Source organism: Lutjanus erythropterus, chromosome 22 (genome assembly GCF_056507025.1).
Source record: "Lutjanus erythropterus isolate fLutEry1 chromosome 22, fLutEry1.hap2, whole genome shotgun sequence".
Lineage (NCBI taxonomy): Eukaryota > Metazoa > Chordata > Actinopteri > Lutjaniformes > Lutjanidae > Lutjanus > Lutjanus erythropterus.
In genome coordinates this window covers 8,371,736-8,390,858 of record NC_139338.1, presented here as the reverse complement: position 1 = coordinate 8,390,858, position 19,123 = coordinate 8,371,736, and positions in this window count along the sequence as shown.

Genomic DNA, 19,123 nt, shown 5'->3' with positions numbered 1-19,123 from the left:
AGGTGAAGTTGCTGCCACTTTTATCAGCCTGGATAGGTATGCTAATTAATCACGAGATTGCCCCACCCTCTCTGGCTGTGTTTCGACCAATCAGGGATGAAAGTTTGCACAAGGGCATGGGCGCGTGGATGCAGAGATTTTTGTCTGTTCAGGGGAATAAAATGGAGCTAAAAGGAAATACTGTGGGACTTAATACGTCTCTAGAATAGAGATGCTGGATAAGAACACAATTTATAAGTATGTTATAAGGCATACATTATAAATATACTAATAAAAATACCAATTATTAGTAATAAAGGGAACCGGTAACTAATAATTAGAACTAGTTAAAATGAAAATGTCAAAATTCAGAGTAACACACACTTCCACAAAAAACTATTGAAATGCCTTTAAATAAAATACAAGTTTCCAGCATTGCTATAATTTATCTCATTGGCAATTAGATAAAACACCAGATCCGAAAATCGGCTGTGTGTTTTTAAAATCATATAATCCTTAGTAGGAGTCCTCAGCACTTCAGTTTACATAGTGACATGTGCCAGGATGGAACCACTGAGTTCAGGCTGCAGTCACACACTGCCATCTAGAGGATTTCTTAAGTCAGTGCAAGCAGGTTCCTCTCAGACAGTGTCCATGCTTGTCTTCATGAGAGGACAGTTTTCTGTTATGAGATCATATTTATTGGGATACATGTTATTCACATAAAGGTCAAAGTTTTGCTGCTCACTATGAAATTAAAAGTTGCAGCTTTAAATCACAACCACTATTAACTGTTTTGTGCTCTGCTGCCCCCCTAACCACAGCAGAGTCAGACTCAGGCTGAGTGAGGGAAAAAAGAAATCCAACGGGGCAGCAGTGTGCATAAAGCTGTGATGAATTTATAGTGAAACTGTTCCAAACTCTGGTTAAAGCTTTTCATTCATTCTAATAATCGAGTGGTTTTGGATCTCATTTGCATTTGATAGGGAATATTTTTTTTCTTTTCTTTAAAAAAAAGTTCATAGTAAGGTAGGTGGCCATTAGAATCAAATATTTTCAAATCAAGTGTTTTTCTCTCTTTCTTTCTTTCATCAGTAGCTGTTTGTGACAAAATTAGATGCTTATTCTATATAAACTACAAAAATGATAAATAAACTACAAAAAATATTTAATTTAAATGTGACTGCTTTTAGGCAGAACAAGTTGGAGTCTGGGACAATTTGTACTCATGACCTCTGTGTTTCTCTAATCTGGGCAAACTGTCTCATGAGCACCTGGCAGCAGCTGTAACAATACAGCCTACAACTCAAGCAATCTAAACAAGGATGATGCCAAAATCTAACCCAATCAAAACCAGGGGGTGGAGCTAAACGCCAAACACAGACCCGCCAAATGCCGGAATTCGCTAAAGTCGCCTGCTGAGAAGATCCTAGAGTCGATAACCTGGTGCGATATGGCATTTATAACCCTCCATACTATCTGTGAGGACTTCTGTGGTGATGAGACTGAATGACAGCATTGGCCATTATACACACATTATATCACACACACACACGCACACGCACACACACTAGGAGCTCTGCTTGTGTGAGGTGTGAAGCCATTGACAAAGTTTCATACAGTTTAAGACTAAAAGAGGTTTAGTGAGAATTAGCAGAGAGTGATTGGGTTATGTAAGCTCAAAGGGCCAATGAAGAGGAGACAAACACACACACACACACACACACACACACACACACACACACACACGCCACAGTGAACTTAATTTAGACTCTATAAGTTACATCCAGACCAGTCAGAAGACTTAAGTAGTAAAACGATGAGTGCGATTTAAACAATATTTCAGTATTAGATTGTTCCCTCACTCACTTGTGATTGTAATAAATCTCACTTCTTCTTCTGTATTTTCACACATTACCACATATTGAGTGGATAATCCCCTGAAACGTCTCCTTGCTTTTACCAGGCAGACAGCCAGGGTTTTGTTTGCTGGACGAGAAGCTAAGAATTAATCCTCATTACACAATGGAGGAGAAAAGCTGTTTGGTTGTTTGGTGAGTTTAAGTGCTGCTTACAGTATGTGTGAGGTTTTGTCATACGAGGCCCTGCACATGGTTTTAAATGCACCGCTTTCATGTACCAACTCAAGCTGTTTTGTAATTTCTGACTGAGGTCTGCTCCTGGCAGGAAACTGTCACTTCATGGATGTTTTAGCCAAGTTTACAGTGAGTGAAACCTGAGCGTGAACTGAAGAGTCACAGTGCAGTGTGTTATGAACCAGTCCGAGCCTCCGGTGTGAATAAAAATGTAAGCTAAAGTCAGTGATCAGAAGGAAAACAGTGACAGTATACGAACACAATCAAAACACATTATCTATGTTAACACCAAAAATACAGGGAAAAAAACAGTGATGACATGCATGCACACGATTAGGCCTATATTGTATATTTTACCAAGATGTGATGTATCTCAAGAAGGAGGTTAGTTACATTTTGGGTGAAAACCAAGAAGAGAAGACTAATGTCATATTTCTGAATGTTAATGTTGGCAGTGTCATTAGTTTAACATAACACCAGCGTAGACAAACAACTAAAACAGCAAAGTAGTGTTTTAAAAAAGTGACAGATGTCAGAAATACCTTATCCAGAGATTCAATAAGATATTTGCATATATCAGGATATACCACCTCTGGCCACCAGGTGGAGTCATTCTTACACTTTGATGAAAGCAAACTCTCACCAACCTATTTTTCTTTTGAGTTTTTCTATGTAATAACGACAAATTGTTGATCAGCAAAGACATAGCATGAATACTGGCCTGGTTGACCGGAGGATTTGAGCTTCTAATGGCTCAAAACTGATGCAGTTTTCTTATTTTATGTGTCTGAACTGGCAAAAACCACTAGTCAAATTAGAGTGGTTGTTTTCACCCAAGAAGGGGCAGGCGCATGACGCAGGAGCAAAGTACTTGGATGGGTTGAGTCTCATCTATGGGTCAACAGGTCAACAGGTGAAACAAGAAGCCAACTTTGACTTATTCTTTCTTACGTAGGTAAAATAACTTATGTAATGCACTTAACTTGCGTCATGTAATGGTACATAACTTGGGTTACATACTTTGTACCCAAAACATTATCTCGTCTTAAACCTTACCAAGTAGTTCTGGTGCCATTTTGGAGTCAACCTTTTTCTTTCGTTTAGATATGACATGTTTTCCATAATCAATATCTTGTTTTTAAAATAGAGAATGATTGAAATGACTATTTGTAATGTGAAAGCAGTTGCTTGAAGTGACATAAAATCATCTAACTCAACAGTTCCTCTCAGCTCAGGAGAGTATTATCTTTCAGCTCATTGTTTAGGTTTTACGGCACACAACTATACCGTTTCAGTTCAGCCTCACTGCTCTCATGAATCTTCACTCAACATCAGACATTGTTTTCAGTGGGAAAATCTCTGAGAAACTCACTGTGCACGACCTGCTCAGCACATTACATAGTGGAGAAAATAAGGACCCACGTAAAGAGACTAAATATTAGATTTACCTTTGCTATGTGCTCGGTAACATGGCTAAAACCGAATGTTAATGTTGCTTTGAGTCTTAGCGGCTCACTCAAATGTTGGGACGTTCCCTCCAAATTGAGGGCTTTTTAACATTTTCTTAGATCTGTGTTATGGTTTTCAGGATAAAGTCAAAGTTCATTATAGCTGCATATCATAAAGCATGTCTCAAAGGGCTGTCTGCAAAAATAAAATAAAAAGAATGATGAGTTGTAAATAGAGTGATTAAATGGGATTTTTTTTCTCCACAGTAAGTATTTTTTTTCATCCCATCACAGCAGTTTTTGCGTCTTTTCCCTCGGAGCTCCTGTGGTTACATAATGCTGAGGCTGCCACTCAGAACAATGCTGATGTTCAGTGATGGCTTCATGATGTGTCGAGCTGCACAGCCTCGTCCAATCATCCTAAAATCTCATAAATATGATATTAAGACACTGAATCTATCTTTGCACAATCTGCTACAATCAGCAGAAATCCAAGCCTCTGTAGTCAGCAGTGAGCTGGTATCTGTTCAGCCTGAGGCGGAGCTGTCCACTCTGCTGTGGTGCTGAAGACTCTTCATCACCACCAGCTTGTTTTACTTTGTCTCCATGGTTACATTTAAGTGCAACTGGTGTGACTCCACATCATGAGTTGTGAGTTGTACTCATGTTGAGTACTGTAAAGGAACACAAGAGGGAAAAAAACTTAGTATGCGAGGGACTGAGTGAAGGTACATGAGAGAAGTGAAGATGAAGTTGTGTTACCACCTAACAGCCACAAGATGGTGCTGTATACTTCACCAGGGTTTGTGTTAGAGCTGAGACGCACTGCTGCTTTACATGTAACAGAATCTGGAATCTGGATACAAAAAAGGTAACTGTATTCCATTTACAGATAATAAAGACATACTCAGATTACAGTTACATTTAATAAAAAAATTGGGATTTTTAGTTGGATGGATTGGAAATTTTGCTGAATTTTGTCTTTAAATCAATAAATCAATCAATAAATTTTGCACAACAAAGGAAGGAACAGCTGGACAAACTACAAACATAAAAAACTTAGAGCTGTAATGATTAATCTATTATTAATTGACTATTACTTTAATCTGCATCTAATTTGATAATCAATTAATAGTTTTTATTCCTCTCTGACAGTAAACTGAATATCTTTGAGTTGTGGCTCAAACAAGATATTTGACAACGTCATCTTGGACTTTGGGAAACACTGATCAACATTTTTCACTATTTTCTGGCATATTATAGAACAGACAATTAATTAATGGAGAAAACAGTCAACAGATTTATTGATAATGAAAATAATCATTACAGGAAAGAAGAAAACAGTAAACAGAGGAAAACAAAGTCAAAATTGTCTGATTTCAGCTTCTTAAAAGTGAATATTTTCTGGTTTCTTCACTGAATATCTTTGGGTTGTGGATAAGACAAGACATTTGAGCTGTGATCAACAAAGAACTAATCAATTAATTGACAAACTAACTGACCAGTTAATCAATGATGAAAATAACTGCTAATTGCAGCTGAAAAAAAATACAGTATTAGACGCAACAATTTCACCATATTTTATACTGAACTTAGTTACATTACTTTAATATTACATTACAGACTACACTTTTTAACCGATAATTAGTAACTGTATTGGAATGCATTTTTAAGTAACACCCCCAAACCTGACTGCTTGGTATTTTCATGTTAAATGTAAATCCTGAGGAAACAGTCTTCTCACTGCACAGCCTGAAAAAAAAAGTATTTAATCCAATGAACATATGTTGCTGTATGTTCATACAGTGTGTATCATGAAGGAGATGGAGGGAGTTTTTAATGTTGGACCCTTGCTTTTAAATGTTTTATTGAATTTCATTTGGTGTGGGGTTTTAGTCATGTTCTTGTCATTTATAAGCTTTTAATAATTTAGGTTTAGGCGTTTTAGCCCTCAGCTTGTTGGTCATCTCTGGTGTTGCTGATGGAAAAGAGGAAGCCGTTTGCCTCTGGATTACAGCTTAGCCAAAGACCTGAAATGTAAATAGAAAATGTGGTGCCAGATTGCAGCGAACTCTGACCTGAGATTAGGAATCACATCCAAAACGCGTGACACACACACACACACACACACGAGCGGACAGAAACACATACACACACTCTTCAGGTTGGGAACCAAATCTAAATCCACATGAGTCGGCTGTTTGCCAGATCCACAGCATTTTCAATCTTTTAACCTTCAGTGTTCACATTTATGCCGTCATACTGTAGGAGGGACTGAAAAATAATAAAACTGTAAAGAATAATAAAATAAATATGAAAATATAAAGAGGAATAAATAAAAGCATAAATAAGTAAATAATGTGGAAATATAAAGAAAAAGAAATTTAAGAATGAATAAATGTGGAACCAAAAAACCAATAATGAAATAATAACTGTATGTATTCTCATTTATTTTATATATATTAATTTATATACTATTTAATATATTTATTCATTGATATAAGTGACTATTATGAATTATTATATTATTTTCTGTATATATGTTTTAATTTTGTATTTGTTTATTCTCATAGAATGTATTTTATTAGTATATATTTTATTTTATAAACAGAGCAATAGGAAAAATAATAAGAAAAATTAAAGGGATGAAATTACATAAACTTTTTTTCAAACTATGCAGGAAAAGAGTGATTTATATGCAGAAAATATGTATTTAAAAAAGATATAAATGAATATACACAGAAATAAATAAACAAATACATGTGAAAATAAATTGAAATGCTCAAAATTACTTTTATACCTTATACTACCTTTATATTTACACATTTATAGTTCAATATTTGTGAAAATAAAAAATATCAAATATATTTGAATAATATTTTTACATATTTATTTCTGTATTTATTTAACAAATATTATTTTTATGGCACTCCTATGACTCCATACACATAGGAAATTTTATTTTATTTAAGTCCTTTCATTTTTATGCATTTAAAGTTTGTGAATCCACTTTTCCCTTCATTTCAGCACATGAAACTGTTCATTTGCACAGTGAAAGGTGAAATATGACAGTTGAGGTATGATATATTCAGATGTCACCATGCTGCTGTCCTCTCACTGAACTTTCCTGGAACAATACCTACTAATCACTTTCTTACTACAGCAGTTATTGACGCTTCCTGCAGCAGCCAGGTCCCGCAGCGTAGATCAAACAGAAAGATCAGACAAGCTACAGGGGTCCCAGAGTCTCCCGGCCGGCCTCACACAGCGCCGCTGCACGTTTATCTGTCCCGACTGCTTCTGCCTAATCTGCTGCTGCTGCTCGCCTCCAAAATTAACGTCGAAGCTGCAGGGAGTCACCCAAAGCTCAGATCTTCCCTTAAATCCTCAGGGAACAGATTTACAAGTAGTTTAGTGTTTCTGTCTTGAGCGGTAATCTGCACGTGTGGGAACAAAAAAAACCCAGAAACATTAAACTTCTGATTACACTTAAAGTTTGTTTCCTCTGGTTTTATAGTTTTCTTCTGTTTTCTGTTTTTCCTCGTTCCTCACCATCTTAACCTCCTCTCCTCAGCTGCTGTGATGGCCCACTTTTCCTCACACAGATCAATAACTTCATCTTCTCTCATCTTTCATACTTTACCTCAGTGACAGAAGATATTTTGAGGCTACACTCCAATTTCAACATCTCCAAGTCAATCAGCCGGCGTGGGGAGTATTTTTCTTAAGAATGTGCCATTTTCCCATCAACATAATTATCTATACGGCACATGATTCTTCCTACTGAAACAAACCACCTGAAGTGATATGAACAAAATGAAAACAAAGGAAAACTACTTTGAAAGCAAGCTGCCGGTGATTTCACACTGGAAGAAGCTGAACAGCAACATTAACCTCAGGAGAAATCCAGTTTAGCGACTAAAAATACTTACAAAAGTGACGACGCATGTACATGACACAAAACTGCCACAAAATATGACACAAAAAAGTCACATGCCAGCAAAGAAAAAGAGTTTAGCAAAAAAAAGGCTTTCTGAAATACCAGTGAGACGTAAACCTGTCCAATAACAATTACAGTTTTCACAGAAAAAAACTGCTGTATGTTGTAAATTCAAGGCAACTTCACTTTACATAAACTTGAACCTGAGTTTTAGAAACCTCAGAAGAATTGCATTACAAAAATTGTCACTGAAGCAAATAATGCTTCATAATTTATTACTTTCAGTTGCAACCATGTGTTTTTAAGCACTCATAAGTGTAATTAATAACAATTAGAAATAACTAATAATTATAGGTCAGCAAAACTTGTTTAGTTTATTTTGAAACTTAGGAATTTGAGTTTGATTCAGTACTCAAAAATCTAGTGAAATTCTGAGTTTGCTTTTTTTTATTACAGTTTAACAAAAGGTGTCATTTCCACCTTTTTACCGACTTGAGCACTGATCTTAAAATGCCCTCTTCTGTCTTACTCATCAATTTTTCAAAAATCTCCTAAATGTAACATTACAATGTGACTAACTTCCCTAAACTTCACTAAATTGGTGAGCAAAGTTTGAAAATCAGTGTCGATACATTCGCCTTACACATCTTATACACGTTCTTAGATTTGTGTTATTGATTTGTGTTGTGTGTTTGTGTATTTGCTGTCGGCCTGCGTGGCTCAAGTAGGTTTTTGTCGGTGGAGGTGCTCAGTGTGACGTATTTATTTAAGTCTGGCAGTTTACCTTCATGTCTGTCCAGTCTCATATAAAGTCTGCAGTTAGGAAGAAGAGTTTAATATGGAACTTACCACTATATTGACCTGTAACTTTGAAGGACTTTAAGAGGTAGTAGGTGTATGTTTTGGCAAAATGGAAGTTCCTACTATACATGTGTGATTCCAGTGAATAATTTGCAGTACTCAACCCCAGTACTTGAGTAAAAGTATAGATACTCCTGGTCAAATATTACTCAACTACAAGTCAAAGTCAAAATTTTACTCAAGTTTAAGTACCAGAGTACATGTTTTTAAAATACTTAAGTATTCAAAAGTATTTAAATTACAAAGTACCTTTTCTAATATCAATACATTGCTATTGTTTTCACGATGCATTTACAGAACCTTGTAACTCTCTGAAACAGCTATTTGTCATTTTATTTTTTTTTACTGCATTTTAGAAAAAAAAAAAGCAACAGCTGACTTCAAAGTAGTGCTTAGCCTAAAAGTAACAAGTAATGGCAAATGTAGTGTGATCAAAAGTACAATATTTGACTTTGAAATGTAGTGGAGTGAAAGTCATAATAATAATAAAAAAAAATCGTAGTACAGATACTCAAAAAATGTACTTAAGTACAGTACTCAAGTAAATGTACTTCATTGCTGTCCACCACTGGTCTTCACTTAGATGCTATCTGACATCACCTCATCATTTTACCCTGTTAGATATTTGTGTGTAATTTTGTTAGAATTAGAATATGAATTCTTGCCAAAAATGTTTTTAGTGAGGTCACTCTAACCTCAGTTTGTCCTTGAGTTCAAGTGAACATTTGTGTCTGAAGTCTGAAGAAATTCCCTCAGGATGCTCTTCACAGTCCATTGATCGCACACACACACACACACACACACACACACACACACACACACACACACACACACAAGATCCATAATAAAATAAAATTTAAAAAAACTCCTTTTATGGGCCAACATTATTTGGAGTTTCAGTACATATTTAACAACACAATAAAAGCCAAAACTTTTAACTTCCTGAATCACTATGCATATAAGAATGTACAGTTATAGTTGAACACCAACAACACAAAAGGACCCTTCAAGGACACTCCAGCAGTGGTTTCTTGTGAGGGATTATTCCCCAGCAGCTGCTTCGGGGATTTGAACCAGCCTCCTTCCAGCCCTGACCCCTGCCCCTCAAATCCCCTTACTCTTGTTTGACCCCTGCTTCGCTCCTCCGAGGGTCAGATGTGTTTTGTCACAGCAGGAATCCCGAGACATCGCCGGTGCTCACAGAGAAAATAGTTAAAGTAGGAGAAACATGAATCCAATCAGCGAAGATCCTTCAATCTGCAGTTCCCCACTGTGCTGCAGTAAGTTGTTTACTGTGGGTGTGATGATGTTGTGGCTGTGAGAGCAGACTTATATGCAGTCGGTGTAGATGTACTGAAAGTAATGAGTCGACTTAGTCTGGGAGCAGACGGGTCCAGAGAAGAAAGAGGCCTGGGCCCAGCTGGAGGCGAGCAAAAGATTCACGCTAAAAATAAAACATCAAAAATGAGTATGGAACATCAAAAAAAAAACTTTTCATCTTGATTTTGTAACCTTGTTTGTACCTGAAAATTCTATTTTAGAAAGCCAAAGATAACTTGAACTAACGGCATGCAAAAATTGCTAATTTAAGATTAATCTCGCTGGTTTCATTTAACCACTCATTTTTAAGTGACTGGGACATTTTAGATGACTCTGATGCCTTTTAGTGAGACATCTGTCCAGGATCTTTTAGCTAGCAACAGCTGGTTCCTAACCTTACTGCCGAATACAGGCGACAAGGGAAGGACCCAAACACAGTCAAAAGCAAGGAGACGGGATCAGCTGAGTGATTTAATGAGGAAGCTGCTCACAGAGTCAGAAGGTAAGAGTGTAGGAATCAGGCAGATTAATAGGCAGGTAGGTTAAAGGTAACAAGAGAGAACAAAACCACAAAGACGAGGAGGAGGAAGAAAGGATCTGGGAAAGTGGATGTAGAGAGGAGCTGATGAGGGACTGAGGTGCAGGTGTGGGTGGAGGTGGGCGTGACAGGATGGTGAGTGAGAAGACTGGTGGATGAGAGGAGAATGACAATGAAATGTAAGGGCATTGTGGAAAGGAGGTGACTGAAGCAAAGAATAGGATATTCAGTCATGTTTCCATCAACATATTTTGATGGGGAAAAAAACACTCCTTCAATTTTTTTTACTCTTAATGCTTGGTGTTTTATTTTTTTTCAAAAATGAGTTAAAATGCTTAATGGGAGAATACATTCTGATGTAGCAGATATTCAAATCTCATTACTGATTAGCTGTTTCTGCTGAGACCAAACCAGCAACCAAACTGTTGTTTTGCGGCATTAATCACATTAAAAATGTCTTCTTGGCTGCATCTGATACAGCCACTAAAGCCAACTTTACCATGAAATAAACCTGTCAAACGTACAAGGGCTGGGATAAATTAAAAACGTGAACACTTGCAAACATAGGTATTAATTTGCAGTTGTATTTCATTGAAAAAGTTCGTATCGCTCTACTTTTAGCTCAGTTTTGGTCTCCACCAACTCTTGAGAAGAATGTGGTACAATGGAGAGTATTAGTAGTAGTAATTTGCATGTACTAGCAACTGTCATCTTTCATATCATTCACATTTGGACTGGATGAAGCTATGGGTGGGATTAGGGGTGGAGCCCATCACAACTGCTCATGAGTTGAATGTTTGATGAGAAAAAAGTACAGTTCAAACCACAACAGGCGCAGCTGTAAAGCACAGTTTGTTTTTTTGCAGTAACTACAAATTATATTTCAAAAGTATGGATAACTTTTGGCAAATAAAATCAAAAGAATATTCCGCATAGGCTTATTTTTCACCATACACTGAATTCCTTTAGTAAAATACAATCAAAGTGTTGGTGGAATAAACCAAATTAGAGCTCTGTGGGCGCTGCAGAGAATCCTGTTTCAAACCGCGGCCCAATCAGAGTTGCTTTTGGCTCTGTGCAGTCTCATTATCCCCTGATTCCTCATAAGAATTTCTCCAGATCTCCATCATTTGAGCTGCTGCCTGTGACAGATTACTTGAACCCCGGTGAGAAGCGCGGTCTTGTCCTTCGTTAACCTCTCGTTTAAACGAAAGCCCCTCTGCCCTGACTCCTGCGTGACCCCGCACTTCCATACTTAGCGCTGATTATTGGCTTTATCCTGTTCACTGCTGTGCTCCACACATGATAATCAAACACCCACATACACATACAAACTATATACAGTATAGGGAATATGCATGGGTGCAGATACACAAATACACAATATATGCACGTGTAGAGACAAAAATGCAAAAACACTGAGTCCAGACTGTGCATGAATGTGCATGTGAGAGTGTACTTGCATGTGTGTCGGTGTGCTGTGTTTTTGCATTATATAACAGTATTTAATGTGCTCTAAGATGTCGCATTAGGGATTAGGTTGATAGTGACAGAGCTGCAGATTGCCACTGCCTCTGTCTGTGAGTGTGTGTGATCAGACAGACAGACTTCTAATGTTTAATGCTCATTAAAATAACTACACTGTACATGCACAGAGCGTTATTATTCATCACAGCAGAACGAGCCTGTGTTTCCTCTGTCTGGCTGATAAGCTCAGTAGCGAGCGCAATGTTGCATATTTCTCCAGACATCAGAACTTGAAATCATTTGAATTTTTTCTGGACTGCGGTATACAAAATTAGCTGCTAATTGTTCCCCAGGCTATTAGACCTGGTCTTTTTTTTTTTTCTCCTCTCTAGTTTCTAAAAGGAGAAGCAGTTCATTTCCTTCTGCATCATCTCCAAACTGTGAAAAGCTGCTGTTCATATCTTAGCAATAATAAAAGAATTTAATTTAAAGACAATTATAGCTGCGCTGAAGAAGGTTTTCATGGCAAAAAATACACCCATTTTATCAGAGTAAATTAGAAAGTGGAGGAAAAAAAGGTGGTTTCAGGTGTCAGGTTTTAACTGATGGTGGGAAATGCAGTACAAAATCCACCACCCAGTAAGAACTGCTGCTATGTGATATCTGTTTTGAAAAATCTTAAACATTTATTTTAAGGCTGCGCTAATCAATATTTCATGTGCAGCATGAAAGAGGTCCCTCATAGTGATGCACACCCAGAGCCAGCTCTATTAACAGCAGTTACATATTAAAGCTGCACTAATCACTATTTTCATATTGATACCTGTGTATAATCACCTGAAAATAATAATGTTTTTTGTTTTCATTACCGTAGAGGGTGCAGGTCCTCCTTCTTGGTGGCCGCCATAATGCACCACTATATTTCTACAGTAGCCCAGACTAGACAAACCAAACACTGGCTAGATATGACACATTTAATGGCTCCCGTAGGTTCTCCGGGGGCAAGTGAGGCGAGTTGTTTGCAATTGGCAAACTCACTGCTGGATTGCTCTAAATACTGCATACTGGTGACATAGTATAAAAAGTATATCTTCATGTTACGTTGAGTTACATTACATTATGTTACATATGTGAATTTGCATAGGTAACACACTTGTTTTAACCCAACCTAAACCTACCCAAGTAGTTTTAGTGCTTTTATTTTGAAAGTCTACCTGGATACTGTATATTTATTTTTGCATATATATTACACAGCTTTATTAAATACTTGATTCTGATCAGGTCTGTTATTTCTATATAGTAACTGTTACTATTAATAACAGACAGTTGCTTAGGAGGTGGAGAAGTAAACTGTAGCTGTACACACAGTTCTAATTATAAACTCAGTTTTACATAAATAGTTTTTTCAAACTTGATTTTTTTAAGTAAGTAGCTGTGTAAGAAGTGAGATAATGTACAGTCAGCAGGTCATTAATCAGGATGATTCAAGATTCAAGTCCTGCACAACACTAGTGGAGTTTATTTTATAACAACCTGCTCATCGTACATTATTCTTTCTTATTGCACTTAAAACTGACACTAGAACCTACAGTATCATAGTTTTAAGTGTGTAGGGGCACTGACCAAACCATTTGTCAGGAGTGTGTTTTATATGGAGCTGAAAGGGGAATGAACATTGGACTTACAGTCAGTGAGTGTCCAGAGAAGTCTAGGAAGGCTGTTTTTGGATGTTATTGATATTTGGCTTTCACTTTGCATGGTAGAGTCTTAACTTACGTTCAGTGATACAGCAACAAACCAATGATAGTTTTCTAGTGTTCCCAAGGACATGTAGTATCCTTGATTCAATCGTGGCTTTTTAATGCAGTGACGCCTGAGGGATCAAAGGTCTTGGACATTCAGTGTTGGTTTTCAGCTTCGCCTCCTGCATGCAGAGATTTCTCTGGATTCTCTGAATCGTTTAATGATATTATGGATTGTAGATGATTAAATCTCTGTACTCTTTGAAACCGCTGGTCGAGAAACAATGTTCTTAAACTGCTGGACAATTCGGTCATGCAGTTTTTCACAAAGCGGTGAACCTCGTTCCATCCTTGCTCATGAACGACTGAGGCTTTTCAGGGTGACCCTGATTACCTGCATCTGAACTATTTTGGAATTGGAGTTTATAAAAGTAAATACCCAACAACCATTTGCTCATATGTCCACAAACCAAAATAACTTTTTAATGTTGCATTTTGCAGCTTGTTCTGCTGCCACCAAGAGGCCAAAAATCCAAATAATACTGCTTTAAACAATTCTTACAACCATACTTTGCAAAGCAGAAAGCTTTTTAAAATTATTTTTTGTTTCAGTTGTTACAGTGTCTCAGTAAGTTGTTGCACTATCAGATCTAACAGCTCCTCTTTATCATCACATATGCTATGCTAACTAATTTCTTGGACAGACGTCTTTGTTGGATAAACAATAAAAAGCCTCAGTTTCACATTCCAGTTGGACAAAGAATGGAGAGTGATTCGTACCAGTGCGAGTTTCATCCGACTCATCCGTATCTGCCCGGCTGCTTCCTTAATCCTCATAATCCTTCTCACAAGTGCTATCCACTCAAACTGAGGCCACTATTGGTAGAAGGCTACACACGAACACACACGGCCCTGCGAATAAACACTGTGGTCTTAAAAGTGCGAACATGTGATGGACATCTGTCAGCAGCTGTCACTCTCTGCTTCTCCATCCCATGTTGGACCACCGTCTGAGCTTCAGTTGTCTTTCTGCTTTGTGCCATAAAAGCAACTCAGCAGATTCACATGATGATTTAACACAATAGAAATAGAGAGCAGAGGCTGATAGTCTGCTCAGTGACAATCTCATTTGTTTGCACAAGCTATACATATAGTATGTTTCATTATTAATGTGGCTATGACTTATTTATACGAAAAAATGCTGCAAGTGGCATATTAAGAACACTATATATTATTGATTGTTAAAGAGACAGTTCAGTTTTTGGAAGTGGGGTTGTATGAGGTACTTCTCCATAGTCAGTGCATTACCTACGGCAGATGGCAGTCGGCACGCCCCCAGTTTGGACAAGCAGCGGGAGTTCTGGTGTAGAAAGCTAAGTAATGTACTGCTGTGGACGGAGTCAGCAGCATAATGTACTTCATAGTCACCTAAAAAAATCAATGTAAGTTTAAGTGTATGCTTTCACTGCTTTACCCTGCAGACAGGTGACCTTTTCCAACAGGGAACCACATTTACATAAGCCAAAAATCGATTTCTTTCTCGCTCAACCAGACTTCTTTGGCAAAAACAGTGATTTTAACTCATAGAACAGGAGAGTTGCTGGTCTACAGCTGCCTCGCTTGGTTCGTTTTTGTTTTTGTTTTTTTTTTGAGTTATTGAGTGACTGGTGAATTTGAACAAACCTTTTAAAACACCAAACTCAAACAGTAACACAAACAAACTAGCCAGTCGAGCCAGCTACTTTTGTGTTCTGCAAGGTAAAATTACTGTTTTTGTGAAGGGGGTTTGGTTGATTTGAAAAGCGTGATATTTGGCTTACATAACAATGGTTTCCTGTTGGAAAAGGCTGTCTGACGGCATGGTGAACTGGTGAAAATACTCTAAATATAGCATACACTTACACTGATTTATATTTTTTAGGTGGCTAAAATGCATTTTGCTCCTGATTCTGTCCACAGCAGTACATTGCTTAGATTCTTATACCAGTACTCCTGCTGCTTTTACAAACTGGGGGTGTACTACTGCAGGTAATACAACCCGACTTTGAAAAATACAAACTATCCCACTATATTTAGCTGCATTATTGACTGTTAGTGTTAATGCATGCCTTAAACTCTGGTAACTGCCCTCTGATCAGTTCTCAGTCTCTTGAAAATTGAATGAATGCAAAAGTGAAAGTGGATCATCACAACAGTGAGAAAGTGACAAAATGAGACAAATAAAAAACAAGTATTTAGATAATACAGCAGATAATTGCAACAAACTTGCATAACGATTAATTTCACCAAACTGGAGAGAGTCTCCTTGTTCTTCCTCAGTGTTACATTACAGTGATCTAATAGTATAATCACATTTATAGATTAAGAGCTCCGATGATGAGTGCATAATGAGTTGGGTTTTAGATGTGGTACCCCAGCTGACTCAACACATACTGTACGTACAGTAAAAGTAGGCTTGTTATTGTGAGCTGTGCCTCATTGAACCACATCATCATCATAAGTACAGTAAAGAACATCCTCATGAGAAGCATTATGGCTTTTACATAATAAATACATGTGCTGCTGTCGAATCACTGAACATCAAATTAATGCATACATAAAAATAATCTGAGAGAAAAAAGGGAAAACATGAAATTTCACTTAAAGTAGAGTAGGAACTGAATGAAGTCATGGCTCAACATTCATGTTTTATGGGTATTTTATTTTTACAATTAAAGCACATCTTTGACCAATGAGATTGTGTTTCTTCAGCTAATAAACTGAAATTGAAATATTAAAAGTATTTGAGATGAAAAGGGTTTCATGTGATGCGGTTTTTAATAATCATCAAAAACAAACCAGAGTTGGTGCTGTGGGTTTATCAAACAGGAAACTCTTACTGGCAGTAACTCTTTAACTGGGTTCATAGGGTGGGCGTGAAGACTCTCTAAAGCATGGGTCTTCAACAGGGTGTCTGTGACCCCTTGGCGGTCCTGAAAGTTACTGCAGCGGATCCCCCAAATTAATGCTCTATAATTCTTTGAAATTCTTTGAATTCTTTCCTTCTTTGTTTAAATTGTGTCTGAAAATGAATCTAACGTAGCAAATATAAATCAGCCTATTTGTAAAAACAAACAAACAAAAACATTGACAGAAGGCTACCCATGAGTCTTTGTGCAATCATGTGAGCTCGCTAACCTACTAAATCACTGTCTGCCTCTCCTTAACCACAAAGTTAGTTACGTATTACTAAAACATATTGAGAAATTAGTTGTATAATTACCTCAAGTGTACAGACACTCTATGAACAGTGGATCATTTTATAGCTTCATAAGGAGGAGACTCTGATATACCTTCCACCTCAGTGAAAGTGCAAGGGGTGAAGCTAATGCTCCTAAAATCAGCCGTGCTGCTGATTTAGCTATAGGTAAGAGTAGAAATATTCACTGCAACATTATGTAATAGGGAGTCCCTGCTCTGTCTCTCTTTCAGCTAAGGGGTCCATGTCCTGAAAGACACTGAAGACCCCTGATCTAAAGTAAAGCGAACGTGCCTGCAACGAGGCAGGGACAATTCACTGCTCACCGCAATTGGTTGGGGAATTTTGACAGGATTACTGCTTGAAAAGATCAGAGAGTGAAGGACAAACCTGATAGCAGAAGTTTCATGAGCGCACAAAAGCAGGCTGAGAGTGAGGAGAAGGGCTGAAGCTGGAGTGCAAGAAATCAGCGCGAGCAGCAATATATCTGAGTGCAGGCAGAAGCAGAGCAAATCTGAGCTCCAGCAGGGGCTATCTGAGTACAGGGGCAGGGTTTTGAGGGAAAGCATTACAAGATCTGAACATGAGATCAATGAGTCACGCTCTCAAATTGAAAGACCACACTTTTGAATAAAAAAGCCCTATAGTACAGCAGCGGAACAGCAGTTCCGCTTCATAGTGGGTGATGGATTTGGTGTTAAACTGCGATTTTCTCTGCAAAGCACACTGACTCATTACTGTGCTGTATTTTGCTCCAACACTTTCTGTGTGTTCAGACTGTTCAATTAAGACCTGACACCTGAAACCACCTTCTCTGTTCAAGCCCCATTTTCTGATTTACACTGATAGGATGGGTGTATTTTTACCATAAAAACCTTGTCTAGTGCAGCTATAATTTGATGGCTTAAAATAAAATCTTGGATCAGTCCTTTGAAGCCTTTCCTGTGTCCACTTTGGCAAAGCCGTGGCTGTAAATAATGTAGTTTGCGGCAGCAGAGCCCACCGCGTCCCCATTTACCGGCCCAACGTTTGATAGAAGGCCGTTTTCTCAGGCTAAAAGCTCTGGATATCACTTCATCTGTCTTTCTTTTCCAATCTCTTGCTGTCTTTCCCTCTTTCTCTCTGATTGTTTTCCTCCCGCACTTGTGTCATCGCTCACTCCTCCTGCTCCTCTCTCCCTCTTTAATCGCCTCCCACCTCTGTGTCTTTTCTTTTATCTCTCCATCCTTCACCTATTTTTGGTCCCAGATGCATCAATTATTCATGTCTTTGCATGGACTTTCTGTCTAGAGAGCTATCAACAAGAGCTATCAGGGTCATCATGCTACACCTGAGCGTCCACCTGTGACATGTACAGTCCCACGTGAGGATACCTGCACACACACACACATCCAGCAAATGGGAGATCATGCACACACACACACACCCTGCCCTCAAGGAAAGGTAGGAAAGCACTACAGTCACGTTTTTCACCACATGGTTGCAAGTGAAAAACACAAGAGATTCAAAAACAGTCATATTGGACCATTTTGAGCACTAAAAAAGCTCTTTTTCCACTCGTTTGGTTATCCTGAACTCTTCTGCTGGTTCTCCTTGATACCTGTACTTCATTTTCTACAAGCCAAACACATAACTTTTGCTCCACAAGGCCTCAGGGCTCTTTTTCAGTTCATAGTCACATATTGCAAAAGAGTCAGACACACTGCGGGAAAACATTTCTGTGACCTGAGAGTTTTGTGTATGAAAGTAAGGTTCTTGATATGGAAATAAAGGCGAATGAACACTGTGGTGTAATTTGACTTTAGCCAAGAACGTTAACCTTGAAGACCAAATGCCCGTCTTGTGAGCTGAGCGTGTGCTCTAAGGTTGTTAGTGTGGAAAAGATTCACTGAGAATAAGCTTCACCCTGCAACTGTACACTGTGGGCCAGATCAGAGTGAGCAAGGCAAAATGTGTGGATCGACTGACTTTGCAAGGATATGTGATTATGTGATTTACCTTAAACATTAGTTGGTCCCATGCTATTATACATTACATAACACAACCTGTTCTCACTCCCAACTTGTCAGACATGGTACAGCTTGGTTATTGGCCCACCACTGCAAAGGATGATGCTGCAGGTACCCCTCTATGGTCAGTTTTGGACTTGCAGGACTCTGTGGTCAAGTTAATATGCAATAATGCATATAAAACATCTGGGTACACTTTCAAAATAAAACGTGCTGAGAAATATTTAGCATTTTATGAGCAGAGTCAGGTGGCTGTCATCAAAAGGACTTGGTTAGTTTTTTGAAAAGAACGAGGACTGGATAAAATAACTACGTTAGTCACCTAAGTTAATGTACATAACATATGCTGGTAATACTGCATTGCATTGGCAGCATTCAGCCACGACAAAGCATATTTTTGAATAGAAACAGTGCTGCTTGAACACTATGTTGTGCATGCAAGCGCCCTGCACTGCAACGCCTTTTTTTTCAGTGGTGTTATCATA